The sequence below is a fragment of the Macrobrachium rosenbergii genome, chromosome 45 (assembly GCF_040412425.1).
Source record: "Macrobrachium rosenbergii isolate ZJJX-2024 chromosome 45, ASM4041242v1, whole genome shotgun sequence".
Lineage (NCBI taxonomy): Eukaryota > Metazoa > Arthropoda > Malacostraca > Decapoda > Palaemonidae > Macrobrachium > Macrobrachium rosenbergii.
In genome coordinates this window covers 29,937,260-29,956,898 of record NC_089785.1, presented here as the reverse complement: position 1 = coordinate 29,956,898, position 19,639 = coordinate 29,937,260, and the positions used below count along the sequence as shown (strand labels likewise).

Here is a 19,639-nt window from a genome sequence, read left to right as displayed (position 1 = left end):
GATGTATATATATATATAATATATATATGCGAAGGATACTCTCCTCGCTTAGGATAAAAGTCCTGAAAATCCTACGGAATCCTAAAGAATCCCGGCACTTTACGGAATCACTCTGTCGGCCACACTCCAGATGAGAGGGAAGGAAATTGTGTCTCCTGACACGCCGACTGTTCACGTTCAACTGAGGTGATGTTGCTCCACTGCGGGGTTTTTATACGGGAGATTTTTTTCCCTTTTCATCGGAGATGCGATGGGACCTCTCTCTCTCTCTCTCTCTCTCTCTCTCTCTCTCTCTCTCTCTTGAGACTATTTTTTCGATATTGGTAAGTTCCTGTGGTCTCTCTCTCTCTCTCAAACCCTTTCGCTCTCTCTCTCTCTCTCTCTCTCTCTCTCTCTCTCTCTCTCTCTCTCTCAAACCTTTTCTTTCTCTCTCTCTCTCTCTCTCTGTCCATCTATCTATCTGTCTCTCTCTCTTTCTCTGTCTTTCTCTCTCTCTCTCTCTCTCTCTGTCCATCTATCTATCTGTCTCTCTCTCTTTCTCTGTCTCTCTATCTCTCAGTCTCTCTCTCTCTGGACTGAGATATTCTCAATTGATTTTAAAGTCTGATTTCAGATGCCTGAATGTGTCCGCCCCACTAAGTCTGAAGTCTGATTTCCCACGGCTGAAGTTGGATCGAAAACCGAACTTCTGATATTTCACAGTCGTGAGAAAATGTAGCTTGTCGGGCGCTCCGAGACCAGAATATGGAAAAAATGATCGATAGCTCATGTCCCACAAATTAGTGCCAAACAGTACGTGTTCAGACCGTGGACTTTGAACGCGCGTTTATTTCCATTATATTATTGAACCAAACAAAAACTTCTTTCAGCTTTCTCCTGGAGATGGAAAGAGTTCTGTAGCATAACTTGTTTACTTGTAAATATTTATGTTAATCTCCTCCTGACGGTTTGATATCCTGATCTGATGGTCAGTGGCATTAACCCCTGTGGTATGTGAGTAGTTACCATCGGTCTGTTGGGCAGGAGACCTAACTAACCTCCTAGCTTCTTTTGATATGAAAGATCGGTTTATGGGATCTTCTGAGGCAAATCCTTCGTTTCCTTCTATCACTTTAATCTGTCTGATGAGAGCCCCTTCCACTACCCTCCTATGACTGATGCTATTGCTTTCGTATGTAAGCCTACTGTTTTTAAAATGCATCCTACGGTCCATTTCCCAACAGTGCCTAGCTATAGCACTCCCCTGTGAGTTGAGCTGTACTGCCCCCCTGTGTTCTTGGATCCTAGTCCTTATTCCCCTACCTGTTTCACCCACATATTTGTCTCCACAACTGTTGCAATTAATTATGTATACTCCCCCTACATCATCTGCATTACTGTATTCTCCTTCCAATTCATTTTTACATACTTTGTTTTTGACGGTGTTATCAAAGGTATACACAAATTTATATTTAATTTCTTCCATTTTTTATGTAATTTGTTTCATTTTAGGCATCTAAGGGAGGGGAAACTATTTTCTTGTTTTCTGAATTCCATGTACTCTCTCCATCTTCCCCTGTGAAAAATCCTCCTATAGCTTTTTTGAGTGCCCTTTTTCTGAACCATTCCGGGTACGCTAATTAATTTAATTAATTGAGAGTTATCTGGCGTCACAACTATCCGGGTACGCTAATGTAAATATTTACAAGTAAACAAGTTATACGCGGGAATCTTGTGGGTTTCTCTTTCCATCATAATTATTATTATTATCATCAACGTGCACTCGAGATGGTCGGAACATGTCCAGCGAAAAAAGTACTGGAAAATACCATACAGGCGTCAGGAAAAGAAAAAAAAAATTAAGAAATACCATCAGGAAAAACTACGGATTTACACCCGAGGTTTCAGTCACCTGCTGCCATGCTTTGCAATAAAGAATTTCTGCTGTGGGAAATACTCTATTTCATTGGACGATTATTGACTAATAATATTAATGTGCAGGAAAAGCGAATTATTAGAAGAATTGAGAAAACTCGGTGTAAAATCAATTCGCAAAATGCCCCATTTTATTCAACAAAACATTATTATTATTATTATTATTATTATTATTGTTTGGAGACTTTCTAAGATCGTATGTGCTTCTACCTCCCAATGATAACAGTAAAAGGAGAGAGAGAGAGAGAGAGAGAGAGAGAGAGAGAGTGTTCCTTTGCCCCCCCCCCAGTTGAAATTCCCTTTGTAGCTAGACTTCAACCCTTACAGTGTTTGATACATTTGCATATAGTAAGAGCTGAAAACTAATTGAAAACTAAGCTTTATAATTTCACAGACAGGTTTACTAATCGCCAATACTATCATTTTCCTTCATTCACAAAGACAATATATACATTCGAGAACAGTGTATTTTATTGATTACAGAAATCGGTACATTAGCTTAGTGTGATTTTCTTTGGCAACCCCAAAAAATATCTTGGCCCACCTAGGCGGCCCCCGCCACTGATGGAACTCCAGCTACGCAAGCCTTGGTTAGGCGTTTCTTGTATAAAAATTGGTTAAATGTCGCTTGAAGTTTTAATATATATATATATATATATATATATATATATATATATATATATATATATATATATATATATATATATATATATATATATATATATATCTAATAGACAGAGCCCATAGAAATGCCAAAAGGTAGGTGGATATTGCTATACTTCAGGGACCAAACTTTCTCCTTCAGCAGGCAAGTACATGAATGAAGTAAGGAATACAAGCAGGCGGTATTTGTGGCTCATGGAACTCAAGATATTGCAGATAAAATCTTTCTCCAACCAGCGATCAACAGGAGGAAAAGTATTTATCAACTGGAGTGGGGCAGCGGGTGACCTCTGGACATAAACACCACGTTTCTGAATTTCTCACTTCCATCGTGCGCTTGCCAGCACCAGAGGGAACCATCAGTTTGGTCTCTGAAATGCAGCAATAACTTTCTACTTTCGGCGTTTTCGTGGGCTCCTTCTGTTGGATGGATTTTTGTTTTAACACAAAATATTTCATAGTCATATATATACATATAAATACATGTGTGTGTACTTATACAGTGTATATACATATATATAAACATACATGGTTACAACTACAAACCTCTGTAATTACAAGGCATGTTCAGAGGTAGGAATTCTCCTGCATCTGTGAAGGTGTAGTTGACAAACAAAGTCTGAATCCCTCCATACCTGAGTATCAAATGCAGCTATATGACTTCTAAGTCTACTGCAGAAATGGGTCTAGCATTCAAATATATAAATTCCACGGGGGGGTTGGGGGAGAGAGACCCCTCGATCTCTGGAGACTCCAACGGGGAAAGTGGCAGGACCGGTTCTTTGTAGCCCAAAATGGCGGCCGTCCCTCGGCCGGGGGAATGACCAAAATAACAGAATTCTCTCAGACAGAATTCGAAAGTAACTTCCTTGGACATATAGGCCGCTCCTACCGCCTGCCGGAGGTCCTTAGGAATCCTTCCAGGCTTAGTTTGGAGGAAGCCTGAAGGCTTGGCTCCCAAGGCAAACAGGAAGGCTGATCCGACTCTGGACGTCGAGAAGGTTTCTGCAAAATGGCGCAGGAATCCTCCTGAACCCCGGACGAAGACTTTCAAATGTCCGCTGATGGCATCAAATCCTTCTTCTTGGGCGTTTGCTGAGGGCGTGAAGTAAAGAGGCTTGCTCTTTAGCCGTTCAACTTTAGCCTTTTCGTGCAGAACGAGCTCAAAGGGGGCTTACTTGCTAAAATAACTAATTCTGCGTGAAGTCCTGTGTTCGAAGGATGCGTTGACCTGCATCCAGCAGTAAGACAAAGATTTTCCTGGTAATTTTTTGTTCTATTCTTGCCAGGTAAGAAACTCGCCAGGCAGGTAACAGGCGCCTTTGCATTGCGATTCTACAACAGATGGTTATCATTTAGTGAAGAAATCCAAAGTCACGCAGATGTAAATATATATTAGAAATATATATACAAACGATATATGTATTATATGTACATGTACAAATGAAATGAAAAAAATATATATACACAAACGAAAGAAGTATATGTGTACATATACTGTATATACAAAAGAGAGAGAGCTCTGATGTGCCGAAGTTTCTTCGGCGCAATCGAGTTTTCTGCACAGCATGTAATGCTTTATGAAACTCTCAGCCACAGCCTGGTGGTGGGCTGTGTTGTTGACACCTATAGCGGTGCCAGGCACACAATAATGGCTAATTTTAACCTTGAATAGAATCAAAATTACTGACGAGGCCAGAGGGCTGCAATTTGGTATGTTTGATGATTGGAAGGTAGATGATCAGCATACCAATTTGCAGCCCTCTAGCCTCCTCAGTGGGTTTTAAAAGATCTGAGGGCGGACAGACAAAGTTTTCTTTGACAAAAAACTATAAAAATCTACAACAATCGAGAAGAACTGGGATCTGGATCCTATTTCGAGGCAGCTGCTCAGCTCAGCAACTTAGTATGTACTGCAAGCCATTTTGCTTGGCACAGGGGAGTCATCCCAGGGGAATCTTAGCAACTTAGTATGTAAGCCATTTTGCCTGACACAGGGAGTCATCCCAGGGAATCCCCACGCACTGTTGAATTCACCTGGTGCGAAAGGCTTCGTCCAAGGGTACGGTTACCGGGGAGTGCACCAGGTGAGTGATCCTGCACTATTGTAAGGCTACACCTGCAGTTTCCAAAACACTTACCAACCTCCTCAGAGGTGTTTTCCTGCAAGAATTCCTCTGTGGGTCACGTAATGTAGACCAAAGGCCAAGTCCTGGGGCCTAGGGTGAGGTCATTCAATGCTGAGAGAAAACAGAGTAGAAAGGTTCAAAAGGTGTCACAGGAGGAACAGAAAGGTTCAAAAGGTGTCACAGGAGGAACAGAGAGGTTCAAAAGGTGTCACAGGAGGAACAGAGAGGTTCAAAAGGTGTAACAGGAGGAATAGAAAGGTTGAAAAGGTGTAACAGGAGGAATAGAAAGGTTCCAAAGGTGTCACAGGAGGAAAAGAGAGGTTCAAAAGGTGTAACAGGGGGAATAGAAAGGTTGAAAAGGTGTAACAGGAGGAATAGAAAGGTTCCAAAGGTGTAACAGGAGGAATAGAAAGGTTGAAAAGGTGTAACAGGAGGAATAGAAAGGTTCCAAAGGTGTAACAGGAGGAATAGAAAGGTTACAAAGGTGTAACAGGAGGAATAGAAAGGTTCCAAAGGTGTAACAGGAGGAACAGAGAGGTTCAAAAGGTGTAACAGGGGGAATAGAAAGGTTGAAAAGGTGTAACAGGAGGAATAGAAAGGTTACAAAGGTGTAACAGGAGGAACAGAGAGGTTCAAAAGGTGTAACAGGGGGAATAGAAAGGTTGAAAAGGTGTAACAGGAGGAATAGAAAGGTTACAAAGGTGTAACAGGAGGAATAGAAAGGTTCCAAAGGTGTAACAGGAGGAACAGAGAGGTTCAAAAGGTGTAACAGGGGGAATAGAAAGGTTGAAAAGGTGTAACAGGAGGAATAGAAAGGTTACAAAGGTGTAACAGGAGGAAGGTTCAAAAGGTGAAATAGGTTGAAAAGGTGTAACAGGAGAATAGAAAGGTTCCAAATAACAGGAGGAACAGAAGGTTCAAAAGGTGTAACAGGGGAATAGAAAGGTTGAAAAGGTGTAACAGGAGGAAGGTTACAAAGGTGAAAGAATAGAAAGGTTCCAAAGGTGTAACAGGAGGAATAGAAATGTTACAAAGGTGTAACAGGAGGAATAGAAAGGTTACAAAGGTGTAACAGGAGGAATAGAAAGGTTACAAAGGTGTAACAGGAGGAATAAAAAGGTTACAAAGGTGTAACAGGAGGAATAGAAAGGTTCAAAAGGTGTAACAGGAGGAACAGAAAGGTTACAAAGGTGTAACAGGAGGAATAGAAAGGTTACAAAGGTGTCACAGGAGGAATAGAAAGGCTCAAAAGATGTAACAGGAGGAACAGAAAGGTTCAAAAGGTGTAACAGGAGGGGAACCTTTTGCAGTTACACTGTGAACAAGTGTCAGGAGAGGACTGAGGAGTCAGATGGAAGCAAGAGAATATAAACGAAGGTTCAGCCAAAGGAATGAGAGCGGTTGCAGCAACTAGGGGCCTAAGGAAGGGACGCTGCAAAGAACCTTCAAAGTAATGCCTACAGTGCACCGTGCGTGAGGTGAGCTGACGGGACTAACCCTCTACGGAGAAATTCTGTCTGTTATCCTGAGTTTGCCAAAGAGATCTCTGTGGACTGTGAATCCTTCTTGGCGACTTCTGGTGAATTTTATTCGTTTTTGAACGTTATGTTGACAATTTTAAAGCCAGGCTGCTGGAATCTACCTGGTGGGTTCTAGACGCACTAGAGAGATTAATTATTGAACAGACCACTGAACTGTGGAACAGCCTAACTGCTGAGGATGCTTGCAATTGGAACGTCTTCAGAAGTTCAAACGAAGGTGCAATGCATTAGGCCTACCACCCTAATGCGATTCAACTTGTATTTTAATGTTTCACTATATTTTCTTTTTATTTATTTATTTGTTAATTTATGTGGTTTTCTAAATAACTGGTCTCTTCTTTCTGCATCTCCCTTTAGCCTTTTTTTTTTTTTTTTACTTCTTTTGAGTGAACACCATAATTTTCTCTGGAAGCTTCTTGAATTTCAAGTCAGTGGCCCCTGTGGTGGGCTTGTTCCATGGGAATAGGGTTCTCCACCTTCTGAATAATAATAATAATAATAATAATAATAATAATAATAATAATAATAATAATAATAATAATAATAATAATAATAATAATAACATGATGACTTGAATTTCAGGTCAGTGGCCCTGTGGTGGGCTTGACGGACAGACTGAATAATAATAATAATAATAATAATAATAATAAGATAGTTAATGATGACAGACGGACAGTAATTGAATAAAGAAATATAGAAATATGCTCATCGACACTGACGCCAACAAGGGCAGAAAATAAACAAGCGGTTAAAGCATCGTTACCAACCGGTTCTTTACAGGAATGAACTGTGTCACAGCTGTTAAAAAGTACTGATAATTAACCTTGAGACTTCATTTTCCTCCTCACTGCGAATGGGGAAAAGACTCTCGCCTTGTGGGATGAGGTTGGCAGAGGTTGAGAGGTTGAGGTTGAGACTATAGTTGTAGCCACTTGCTCGGCGCATCGGGAGAGGACGTTTCTCCTCTCTGTCAAATCGTGCGCGCGCAGGCCCCGATGACGTCACGACCATAGCTTACTCCCATAGCGATCGGATGCTGCCGGTAGTGGCGGTTCAGGCGGCGCGTGTGACAGTAAAGGTCTGGAGTGCGTTAATTATCGTTGATTATCGTTAATTATCGTTAATTATCATGGCTGTGCGTCCTGGCGCTGTAATGTCGTAGCTTTGGACGTTATTTCTGTTACGTTAAAAACCGAATTTCCATTCAAAATTAGAGATCAATTAAGTTTTTTCATAAAAACTTGACAGGTTGTATAATCACATCCCTAAAATCACTGGCGCTCAATACGGCAATATTGTTTACATCGAAGTCCAGCAACCCCCAGAGTGTAATGCGTATAAATCAACGTCATCATAAGTTCACAAATGAGGTCATTCGTAAGCAGAGCGGCTACAACAAAGAAGTACTTGCAAGCAAAGAAGTAATTACTCAGGAAGAGAAAGGTAAGTGGCGGTGAAATGGAAGGACCTGTTTGGCAGTCGTGTTGACTTACTTTGGACATTAATTTCACTGTACAGTGGGTATAAATTTCCCTGTACACTGGACATCAATTTCCCTGTACATTGGACATCAATTTCCCTGTACATTGGACATTAATTTCCCTGTACATTGGACATAAATTTCCAAGTACATAGGACATAAATTTACCTGTACATTGGGCATAAATTTACCTGTACGTTGTACATAAATTTACCTGTATGTTGGACATAAATTTACCTGTACGTTGGGCATTAATTACCCTGAACATTGGACTTAAATTTACCTGTACACAGGACATAAATTTACCTGTACACAGGACATAAATTTACCTGTATGTTGGACATTAATTCCCCTGAACATTGGGCTTAAATTTACCTGTACACAGGACCTAAATTTACCTGTACACAGGACAAAAATTTACCTGTACACAGGACATAAACTTATCTGTACATTGGATGTAAATTTACCTGCACCCCCGTCTGTTAGATGTACCGTTGACATCAAGGCTGAGTTCCTTGCTCGTCTCGGGGAATCTTAATGACGGGACAAAGTATGTGCTTCAAGGACACAACGTCTAGGGACCAAAGGTTGGGAAGGATGCGTCCTTCTGACACGAAGTTTCGAATGCTTTCGCATCCTTTGAAGAACGTAACCTTTCGTTCCTGTAGATTGGAAGAGTCCTATCTCCCTTGTTTAAGGCTTCGAATCCTATTGAAACCTTTGAAGAACGTGTTCTGTTCCTTGAGGAAAGTATCCTTTCGTTCCAGTAGATAGAGAGAGTCCTATCTCCTTTGTTTTGAGGTTCGTATCCTTTGAAGAACGTATCCTATTCCTTGGAGAATGTTTTTTGTTCCTGTTGAGGGTCGCATCCTTCGAAATCCGAGAAAAACAAAACAAAAACAAAGTCCTTCCCTAGAAGGAGAGAGAGATCGTTTGGCTTGCCCGTTCCCACGTAGGACTGGGGAGGGGGGGAGGGGGAGGAGCAAGCAAGGTCCTTTGGTAAAGTTTTCCTCCAAGTCTAACGTCACGACTCGCCTTCAGTTCTCTAGATATTGATTTCAGCGGGTTTTTCTTGAAAGGACGTTTCTACCTTTCACTGATTTCTTCAAAGGAAATGTTCATTGTCCTCGTAATTTTCCTAAATGAAAATATTTATTATTTGTTAATTCCCTAAAAGAACACTTAATCTTTTATTACGTTCCTGAAATAATGTTCATGAATATTTTTTTTCTTTTATTGCGCTTGTGAAAGAATAGTTTTATCTTTTATCATATTCCTAAAAGAATACAATTTTAATTTCCTAAAAGAACGTTTATTGCTTATATTATTTTCCTAAAAGAGCATTTTATCTTTTTCTACGTTCCTCAAAGAACATTTCCATCTTACATTTATTTCTTAAAACAAAACATTTTATCCTTTTTATATTCTCATAAGTGAATAATTCACCTTTTATTCTTTTTCCTAAAAGCAAACATTATGTTTCCATATTTTGTCCGAGATCCGATGACATCAAAACCTGTTATCAAATGATTCTGTTGTTGCTTTGACGATAAACCTTTCTCCGAGAAGGCTATCATGGATCAGGGATCATGGGAGGTCACGATACGGAAGGAGGAACGATCCTATAAAGGACACCAATGCAGGAACCCATTAGAATTCCTTTACGGTCAGACGAGGTAAGGATAGAGTTAGAGGCGAGGACGTTGGTTTGATCATATCCTACGAATCCACCTGAAGGGAAGTTTTTTGGGGAGGGGATACGACGTGGCTGTGTCATGGGGGTTAGGGGGAGGTGCCCCCAGAAGGTCTTTCATGAATAGAGCACGAGTTATGGGATGTTTCAGGACCATGTGTCCCACTTTCAGAGCTAGAAATTAAAAGGACAACATAATTAAAAAAAAAATACTCGGATTTAAAAAGACAACAGAATTAAAAATAGACTGATTTTAAGAAAACGAGAAAAAATGTTTTACATAAAAGTACAAAAATGATAAACAAATATTTACCGGCTGTCGAACTGAGACTAATACTCTGTTTAAATATAAAAGAAAGTCTGCATCCTTTGATGGCCTCAGGAGTCATATGCCTGTTTAACTGGCCCAGATGTGACCTGGGGAAGCACGTGGGCTCCATTCGTAGGTTGCTGAAAGTGAGATTAGCCTACTCTCATCGTGGTGTAAGTTACCGAACGGGCGCTAAATGATCAAACCCCGAATTTTCATGCCTAAGAGACCACGGGAGCAAATACAAATAAAATATCAATCACAGGGATTTTAAAATAATAGGCAAAGCTCCGAATGACCACCAACTGTCAGTACTAGAAACTCTTTTTATCAAACAACTAGTTCCCCGGTTAAATACTCAATCCAAGTCAACACTTCTATTATTAGTCCAGGCCCTGGCCAGTAAGCCGTATACATTTCAAGGTCGCCTAATTTTGACTTCAGATATTGAAAATATATTGGTTAAGGTTAAAGAAAATGACAGGTGCTTTTTCCAAAACTGGGTCAAATGGCCGCTAGGGGCGAAATCCAATATGGCGGCTGGAAATGGCGAAATCCAAGATGGCGGCCGGAAATGGGACATGCTGTATGCTAAATTTGGTGTACCTACTATCGTTCACAGCAGAACACTATTTGATATGCCTGTTGTTACTCATGTCTGCACAAGGAATGAATTTCGTAAGTAATTTTCTCAGCAGAAGTTACAGATATATGGATATTTTGGCAACGCAGATATTCTCAAGCGCGCTCCGGGTATGAAATGGATATTTACGTGTTCCGAGGTTTTGGAGTTATCAACTTGAATATTTGGTCTTGCAGTACATGGATTTAATCATGCACACAGAAGTTTATCTGTGCTTTATGATGCTGTATTTTGTTGCTTTATCATTGGAAAACTTTACAGGAAGTCTCCAATATATTTGATTTATCAGTATCTTAAGCCTTCTCAAAAAAAAAAACATCAACATGGGATACTCTTGACGAAAAAGACCTCAAATGAATTTGACGCTTTCGAATGCATTATCTGCCTGAAGCATAAAAGAAAAAACTCGCATCCATCTGAGGCTGGACGTAGGAGCAAGAAGTAGGCTGCAGATATCAGAAATGACATTGTTATTGAAAGACTGAAAAGAGCAGAGGACGGAGCTATGTTACTGAAAGACTGAAAAGAGCAGTGGAGGAAGCTATGTTACTGAAAGACTGAACAGAGCAGTGGAGGAAGCTATGTTACTGAAAGACTGAAAAGAGCAGAGGAGGAAGCTATGTTACTGAAAGACTGAAAAGAGCAGAGGAGTGAGCTATGTTACTGAAAGACTGAAAAGAGCAGAGTGGGAAGCTATACTTTATGTTGCTCACAACAACAACAAGTGTTTCAAGTGGTTCCCACACAGTAAGAAAATTAAACAAATATAAGATGATATAAAACGTTGACCAGTGATGCAGAAACTTCATGTGAAGCTGAAAATGAAACATCATCTACCATTACATCGCAGTGATGTTAGGCCAAGGGAAAACCCAGTCAGAGAAAATACCCCAAACTAATCAAATGTGCTGTATGTGGTAGTGAAAGGATTAAAGTTGATCATCAATTTCGAATTGGTGAGCAAAATGCTACTAGACATTTCAAAGATGAAGTGTACTGTAGGGTTGCTGAGTTAAATTGTATAAATGACATTTTTGCTGCAGATATTTACCGCCACGAGGTCTGTCTTAGACGCTACACCAGAAGATATGAACCTCAGTTAAACAAGATCTTTTTTGCAAAAACAGAGCACATTGACCCTCTCTTACAGCGTGGGTAAGGCTCCGCTGTTTCAGACATACGAATAAGTATGTGTGATGTAGATGACACACTAGATTTTCAGATATATAATTGAGATGTTGAAAAACTTCCTGTTGATCGTTATGGCGAGATAGTTCAATTTGCTCCCAATCCTAGAAAAAGTGAATCCAAGCTGTTTTTCTCCTCTAACATTACTGCAGCAGATCTATAGCTGCAGAGGTTAAGAATCTTGATGTTCTCAGACAAGTTGGGGAGTCCTTAAACAAAAGTGCAAGACAGGTTGATTATGAACTTGATGATAAGATTTGTGATTCAGATGAGCTTAAAAAATGCATGGGAAAACACCCCAGTACCTGATGGTTGGTTGACATTTTATTCAGCATTATACGGCAGAGCTAAATCACTCTTGGCAAAGACAAACATTGAAAATTGCATCCTAGGAAGAGGCTGTAGAATGTGATTATGAAATGCCGAAATGTTTGGTGACCAAGAAGATTTTCTCAATAATAGGCATGCACCAATAAACTGTCACTTTCGGATTGCTTGCAACTCTGTACACTGTGGTCGCAGGAAAACACTCCTACAGAGTATGCCTGGGCATACACTCTGTGGAAAAACTCGAAGCAGGGAGATCATCACAGCATTAAATCGAATGGGTGTATCGACTAGCTACAATGATGCAAGACGCTCTAGCAATCTCATGTGTGCTCACACCCTGCAGTCGTCAGGGGAGGATGGGGTACCAGTTCCAGGTCATTTTCTGATGATGGCTGCCGGTGAGACTGAAAGGGATGTTTCCAGTTGCATGAACCCATGATTCCATGATTTCGATGTATGATGGCTCAGTGGGGATATGCTGTGATGCACAATATCATTTTACTCATGGAAAGTTGTCAGGTGCGATTGCTTCCATATGGAATTGTTCAATACAGATGCATCTATTTCTTACGAGTTTTGTCTTAATTACCAGGAAATTTACCGTATAATAAAAAGAATAGTTTTGAAAATCATTGGTATGTGTCAAAATGAGTCAGAATACACGAGGCATTTACATTTCGTCCATATGTGCTGGCCTGAATGAAAGTTAGTATATAATATCATCGTGGATTTCACCCCTAGCGGACATCTGCCCCAATTTTGGAAAAAGCACCTGTCATTTTCTTTAACCTTAACCAGTATCTTTTCAATATCTGAAGTCGAAATTAGGGGGCTTTGAATCACTCAGCTCTCGTCCTCAGCACTTTGATAACCATTTTTCCTTTGTTAGGTTTCTCTTTATACTTTTCTGTAAAACCTTTTTTCTCGTTTTCTTAAAATCAGTCTATTTTTAATTCTGTTGTCTTTTTTAATTTATATATATATATATATATATATATATATATATATATATATATATATATATATATTTATGTACTGTATGTATGTATGTATGTTAAAGTCAAAGTCCTCCTGGACTATATATTGTATATGCAGTGGAATTGCGACGCCAATAACTTAAGTGAAGGAAGATCCATTCAAGGAAAAAAAGTGACAGAAAGTTACATTGACTTTCTTACTGAAAGAATATACCATAGAATGGAAAGAAAAAGTAAAATATGATATATATATATATTAAATATAAAATATATATATATATATATATATATATATATATATATATATTTTTTTTTTTTTTTTTTTTTTGAAGTTAAGTCACTTTTCATTTGCAAAGGAAGTCTGTAACTTCCTGTGACCCCTACCAAACTTTTCAGTGACCTTTTCCATGACATCTGCTTTGTTCAAATTGACCTTATCAAGATGCACTTTGACCATTTCATAGGAGATCTCAGCCATGTTTTCACTCGCCTAAGTGTGCTGGACGACCTCTCCACTGCGCATGTAGTTAGTGGCAGAGCCAAAAGAATGAGTATTGCAACAATTCCAGGATTTCCCCGGGGGTTGGAGGGCAACTGATACCCTCCCTCGCCCCTTAGTGCGGGCGCTCATGCTTGGAGGTCTCAGAGGGTAGCACAGGTGCTTACTTGAGGCATGTTTTGCACTGGCCAGCTTCCTACAGTTATTAGGTGTCAGAGACCTTTTCGAGTTTCTCTCTCTCTCTCTCTCTCTCTCTCTCTCTCTCTCTCTCTCTCTCTCTCTCTCTCTCTCTCTCTCTCTCTCTCTCTCTCTCTCTCTCTCTCTCTCTCAGGCTATTACTGTTTGGAACTGAACTTCAAAACATGAGGAATTAACTTCTAATTTTTCCTGTTCAGAAACTCTGAAGTTCCTCACTCAAAAAATATTGAAAATCTGTTTTTATTGCATAAAGCTTTGAAGCAATCTGGCTTTCTTGGGACATTTTTAACCAATTGGGCTCTTGTGGGACATGCATGTAACCAATTGGGCTTTTGTGGGACTTTTTAACCAATTGGGCTATTGTGGGACATACGTGTAACCAACTGGGCTTTTGTGGGACATTTTTAACCTATTGGGTTATTATGGGACATGCCTGTAACCAACTGGGCTTTTGTGGGACATTTGTTACCAATTGGGTTATTGTGGGACATGCATGTAACCAATTGGGCTTTTATGGGACATTTTCAACCAATTGGATTATTATGGGACGTGCATGTAACCAACTGGGCTTTTGTGGGACTTTTTAACCAACTGGGCTGTTGTGGGACATGCATTTAACCAGTTGGGCATTCTTGGGACATTTTTAACCAATTGGGTTATTGTGGGACATGCATGTAACCAACTGGGCTTTTGTGGGACTTTTCAACCAATTGGGCTTTCTTAGAACATGCATTTATCCAGTCAGGTTTTTTTGGGACATGCATTTAACCAATCAGCCTTGTGTGGGACATGTATTTAACCTGTCAGGCTTTGTAGAACACGCATTTAACCAGTCAGGCCTTCTTGGGATATGCATGTAACCAATCGGGCTTTTCTGGAACATGTATATAACCAATCAAGCTTCATGGGACGTTTGTAACCAATCGGGCTTTTCTGGAACATGTATATAACCAATCAAGCTTTCATGGGACGTTTGTAACCAATCAGGATTTCTTGGGACATGCATTTAACCAATCAGGCTATATCAGGACACGAATTTACCAATCAGACTATCTCAGAACATGCATTTAACCAACTGGGCTTTCACGAGACATGCATTAAACCAATCGAACTCTCTTAAGACATGCTTTGTCCACACAGACTTTCTTAGGACACGCATTTAACCAATCAGGCTTTTGTTGGAATTGCATTTAACCACCATGGCTTTTGTGGAGACCTACATTTAACCAACAGGGCTTTGTGGGACATCCAGTTACCCAATCAGGCTTTCTCAGGACACGGAATTTAACCAAATGGGGTCTTTGGGACGTACACTTAACCAATTGAGTTTTGTAAGAAATGCGTTCAAACAGTCATAATTCTTGGGACTTGCATTTAGACAACCAGGCTTTCGTTGGACTTGTGTTTAACCAATCAGACTTTTGTAGGACAGGCACTGAACAACTTGGCTTTTGTGGGACATGCCTTCAACAATCGGGCTTTCATGGGGACATTAACAAAATGGACTTCTGTGGGAACATATATTTAACCACTCAGACTTCCTTGGGACATTTTAAACCAGTCTGACTTTTGTGGGACATACATTTAACTAACTGGGCTTATGTAGGGCATATATTTAACCAATCAGACTTTAGTGGGAACATACATTTAACGACTCAGGCTTTCTTGGGACATTCATTTCAGCATCAGACTTCCTTGGGATTTTTTTAAACCAGTCTGGCTCCTGTGGGACATACATTTAACCAACTGGGCTTGACTAATGTTTAACCAGTCTGGCTTTCATGGGGACAAATACTTTACCAATCGGACTTCAGTGGGGAGAAGCATCTATAGAGTCAGGCTTTCTTCGGACACTTTAAACCAACTAGGCTTTTGCGGGGGGACATATATTTTAACCAACTGTCCTTCCTTGCGTCATCCCCGCAACAAACCGTCTGTTTCCAGAGGCTACGTCATCACGTACAAGATGGAAGAGGCTTTGAAACAAACCAGCTCTCGCCCTAAATGGGATCTGAACTTTACCTTTCACTTGGCAGACTTTCACCTGCGCCAAATAATTCCTTCTTTTCTTCTTCTCCTTCTTCTTCTTCTTCCTCAGCCTGTTCTTCTTCTTCTTCTTCTTCTTCTACTCTTGATTTTCGAGCTAAAATAAAAACAAGTAAGAAATGCGCCGAAGTTTCTTCCTCGGCGCAATCGAGTTTTCTGTACAATGCATCATCAAGGCCACCGAAAAAAGATCTCTATCTTTCGGTGGTCTCTGTAGCATTCTGTGTGAACCGCGGCCCATGAAGCTTTAACCACGGCCAGGTGGTGGCCTGCCCTATATCGCTGACGGACACACGATTATGGATAGGCTAACTTTGACCTGAAACCAAATAAAAACTACTGAGGAGGCTAGAGGGCTGCAACTTGGTTGTTTGATGATTGGAGGTGGATGATCAACATACCAATTTGCAGCCCTCTAGCCTCCTCAGTAGTTTTTAAGGTCTGAGGGCGGATAGAAAAAGTGCGGACTCTCTCCTTTTTTGTCTGTCGAAGAACCTCCATAATTCATAAGACACGAATTCAAAAGGATAGTTGGACTTTCTTAGGACATGCATTTTTTTAAATATTGGGCTTTCATAGGACACGAATTCAAAAGATTATTGGACTTTCTGAGGACATAAATGTGAAAATGACTGGACTTTCTTAGGGCATGAATTTTTTAAAATATTAGGCTTTCATAGGACACGAATTCAAAATATTATTGGACTTTCTTAGGACATGAATTTGAAAAATGACTGGACTTCCTTAGGACATGAATTTTTTAAAATATTGGGCTTTCATAGGACAACAATTCAAAAGAGTAATTGGACTTTCATAGGACATGAATTTGAAAAATGACTGGACTTTCTTAAGACATGAATTTGAAAAAGACTGGACTTTCTAAGGACATTAATTTTTAAAATATTGGGCTTTCATAGGACAAGAATTCAAGAGCAATTGGACTTTCATAGGACATGAATTTGAAAAATGATTGGACTTTCTTAGGACATGAATTTGAAAAATGACTACTTTCTTAGGACATGAATTTTAAAAAGGCTGGACTTTTTTAGGACATGAATTTGAAAAAAACTGGACTTTCTTAGGACGTGAATTTTTTAAAATATTGGGCTTTCATAGGACACGAATTCAAAAGAGTAATTGGACTCTCATAGGACATGAATTTGAAAAATGACTGGACTTTCTTAGAACATGAATTTGAAAAAGACTGGACTTTCTTAGGACATGAATTCTTAAAAATATTGGGCTTTCATAGGACACGAATTCAAAAGAGTAATTGGACTTTCATAGGACATGAATTTGAAAAATAACGGAACTTTCTTAGGACATGAATTTTTTTAAATATTGGGCTTTCGTACGACAAGAATTCAAAAGATTATTAGACTTTCTTAGGACATGAATTTGAAAAATGACTGGACTTTCTTAGGATATGAATTTTTTTAAATATTGGGCTTTCATACGACAAGAATTCAAAAGATGATTAAACTTTCTTAGGACATGAATTTGAAAAATGACTGGACTTTCTTAGATCATGAATTTTTTAAAATATTGGGCTTTCATAGGACACGAATTCAAAAGAATAATTGGACTTTCTTAGGACATGAATTTGAAAAATTACTGGACTTTCTTAGGACGTGAATTTTTTAAAATATGGGGCTTTCATAGGACACTAGTTCAAAAGAATAATTGAACTTTCTTAGGACATGAATTTCAAACAAGAATTGGACTTTCTTAGGACATGAATTTAGTAAATCAGACTTTTTGAGTTTCCAGTATACTGATATAGGTTTTGAGTGCAGAGTGCTTCAAGTAGAGTTTAGTGCTGCTTTCGATTTAGTAAATCACAAGGCACTTGTTTAAAAAACTTCAAAATCTTGGAGTGGGCAGATATGTTTTAGGATTACTCCAAGATTTTCTTACAGGCAAGAGCAGCCAGTTGCTGTGGACGGGATCTTTAGTGAACCAAGACCTATTGTGTCTGGAGTTCCACAGGACAGTGTTCTTGGACCACTGTTATTTTTAGTGTATACAAGTGATATGGTTGATGGTCTGGAAAACGAGATTGTTCAGAATGCCGATGATGCAACACTTGTGGGTGTAGTAAAGTCTCCACTTTTTGGAGTTCCACAGGGCAGTGTTCTTGGTCCACTGTTATTTTTAGTGTTACAAGTGATATTGTTGTTGGCCTGGAAAACAAGCTTGTTCAGTAACAATGTAGTAAAGCCTCCACTTATGAGAAATGAAGCTGCCCTCAGCCTTAATCGGGACTTGGACCGGATCAGGGAATGGTGTAGTCGGTGGGGAATGAGACTGAACTCCAGTAAAATGAAAACATTATTGATTAGCAGATCGCGCGCTGATTTCCCACCCCATCCTCCCCTTCAGGTGGCTGGGACTTTGCTGAATGAGTCTGAAGCTTCAGCTATTCTAGGTGCAACTTTCGACCAACATATAACTTTTGAGAAACATCTAATGAAAGTTTTCAGCAAATGCCCCACGAGAATGAGATATTGTTCGTGAGGGTTCCTACATGTATAACACGGGAGTTGGAGAGTATACTCGTACATATGAAGTGTGTGTGTGTGTGTCGGGGATTAACATACTCTCATGAGGTTCATGTGCAGTTATCTGGGGCAGTTAGAGGCTTGGAAAATTCTCGCAGGGAAACCGAAACCTTTTAGAAAACCTTGCCGAAGTTATCCATCGCCGAGGAGGTAAAGTCCGGATGAAAACAGTTGGTTTAACGCCGCGATGAACTAATATACTAATAATATACTGAACCACGTAGGGGTGAGGGGATAGCGCCGTCCGTCAGTGCGCCTCGTGCGGTGCACTGCAGGCATTACTTAATGCGGTACTTTGCAGCTGCTACAATCCCTTTCGTTCCTTTTACTCTACCTCCGTTCATACCCTCTTCCTTCCATGTTGTACCTTCCGCCTCAACCCTCTAGTTCCTCGTTGAGCGAGTCGGTAGAGTTGTCGGCTAGCACTCTGCTAGGCCCGAGTTCGCGTCTCCGGCCGGCCATTGAAGAATTAGAGGAATTTATTTCTGGTGGTAGAGATTCATTTCTCAGTATAATGTGGTTCGGATTCCAAAATAAGCTGTAGGTCCCGTTGCTAGGTAACCAATCAGTTCTTCGCCACGCAAGGTAAACCTAATCCTTGGGGCCAGCCCTCTCTCTCTCTAGGAGAGCTGTTAATCAGCTCCTCAGTTGCTAAAGGTTTGCCTCCTGCTGCACCCGCGGTCCAGATATTGGTACATGTACCTATATCTGGACCGTGGTTACACCCAGGTTTCATAGAGTACAGGGTTAGACCGTCCCGGCTTTAATGCGCATGTCCGTGACGTCACTGGTAGGCGGCCATTGAAAAAACCAGGAAAAGATGTCACTGTGGGAAATGCCTGCCCCCACACACACATTCTCTCTCTCACTTGCACGACCTTAGGTGAGAGAGGATATATTGTGTATGTCATTCAAACTGGATGGTATCTAATGGAGTATTTATTCAGAAAAAGTTACGAGCTTTCTTGGACAAACACGCCACATTATCAAGTTTGTCCAAGAAAGCTTGTAACTATTTCTGAATAAATACTCTGTTAGATACCATCCAGTTTGAATGGGGTCCTGTAGACAGCTTCCTCGTTCTTCACTCTGGTCAAGTCAAATGCCCTAGCCACACGACGACACGCCCGAGATCGCCCTTATTTTGTGGTCAGAAGCGCGCTGACCCCGCTGTATACTCTATCAATCCTGGTTACACCTTGCAAACCTTTTTGCAGTCAGTTTCCGTGTCAGCAGCCCTAAAAGACCAAAGCATAGATTCCGGGGCTTATTTAGCCTTTGGCCTCAGTTCTGTATGCTATTCTAATGTATCGAAGGTTGCCCATGACGCATAAAAGCCATCCGTAATGACGTCACGCCGTCGGCATGTGCGAAACGAATCCTTAACGACATATTACCGTCCGCCGGTTGCACCATGTTAACGCGTTCCGCGGTCGCCAGAAGGTTCATGCCTCTAACTCGGGAAAT

The 19,639-nt window shown here is 40.3% G+C and overlaps 1 protein-coding gene across 2 annotated transcripts in view; it reads right to left on the bottom strand.

Annotated features, from left to right (window-relative positions):
* The window catches only part of LOC136829690 (ETS-related transcription factor Elf-1-like), a 6,087-nt gene extending 5,715 nt beyond the window's left edge, over positions 1-372 (bottom strand). For both annotated transcript variants that reach the window (XM_067088488.1, XM_067088489.1), the window contains exon 1: positions 1-372. This exon is cut by the window's left edge and continues 207 nt beyond it. The gene's annotated coding sequence lies outside the window, so the exon portion shown is untranslated.
* Between the last annotated feature and the right edge of the window lie 19,267 nt (positions 373-19,639).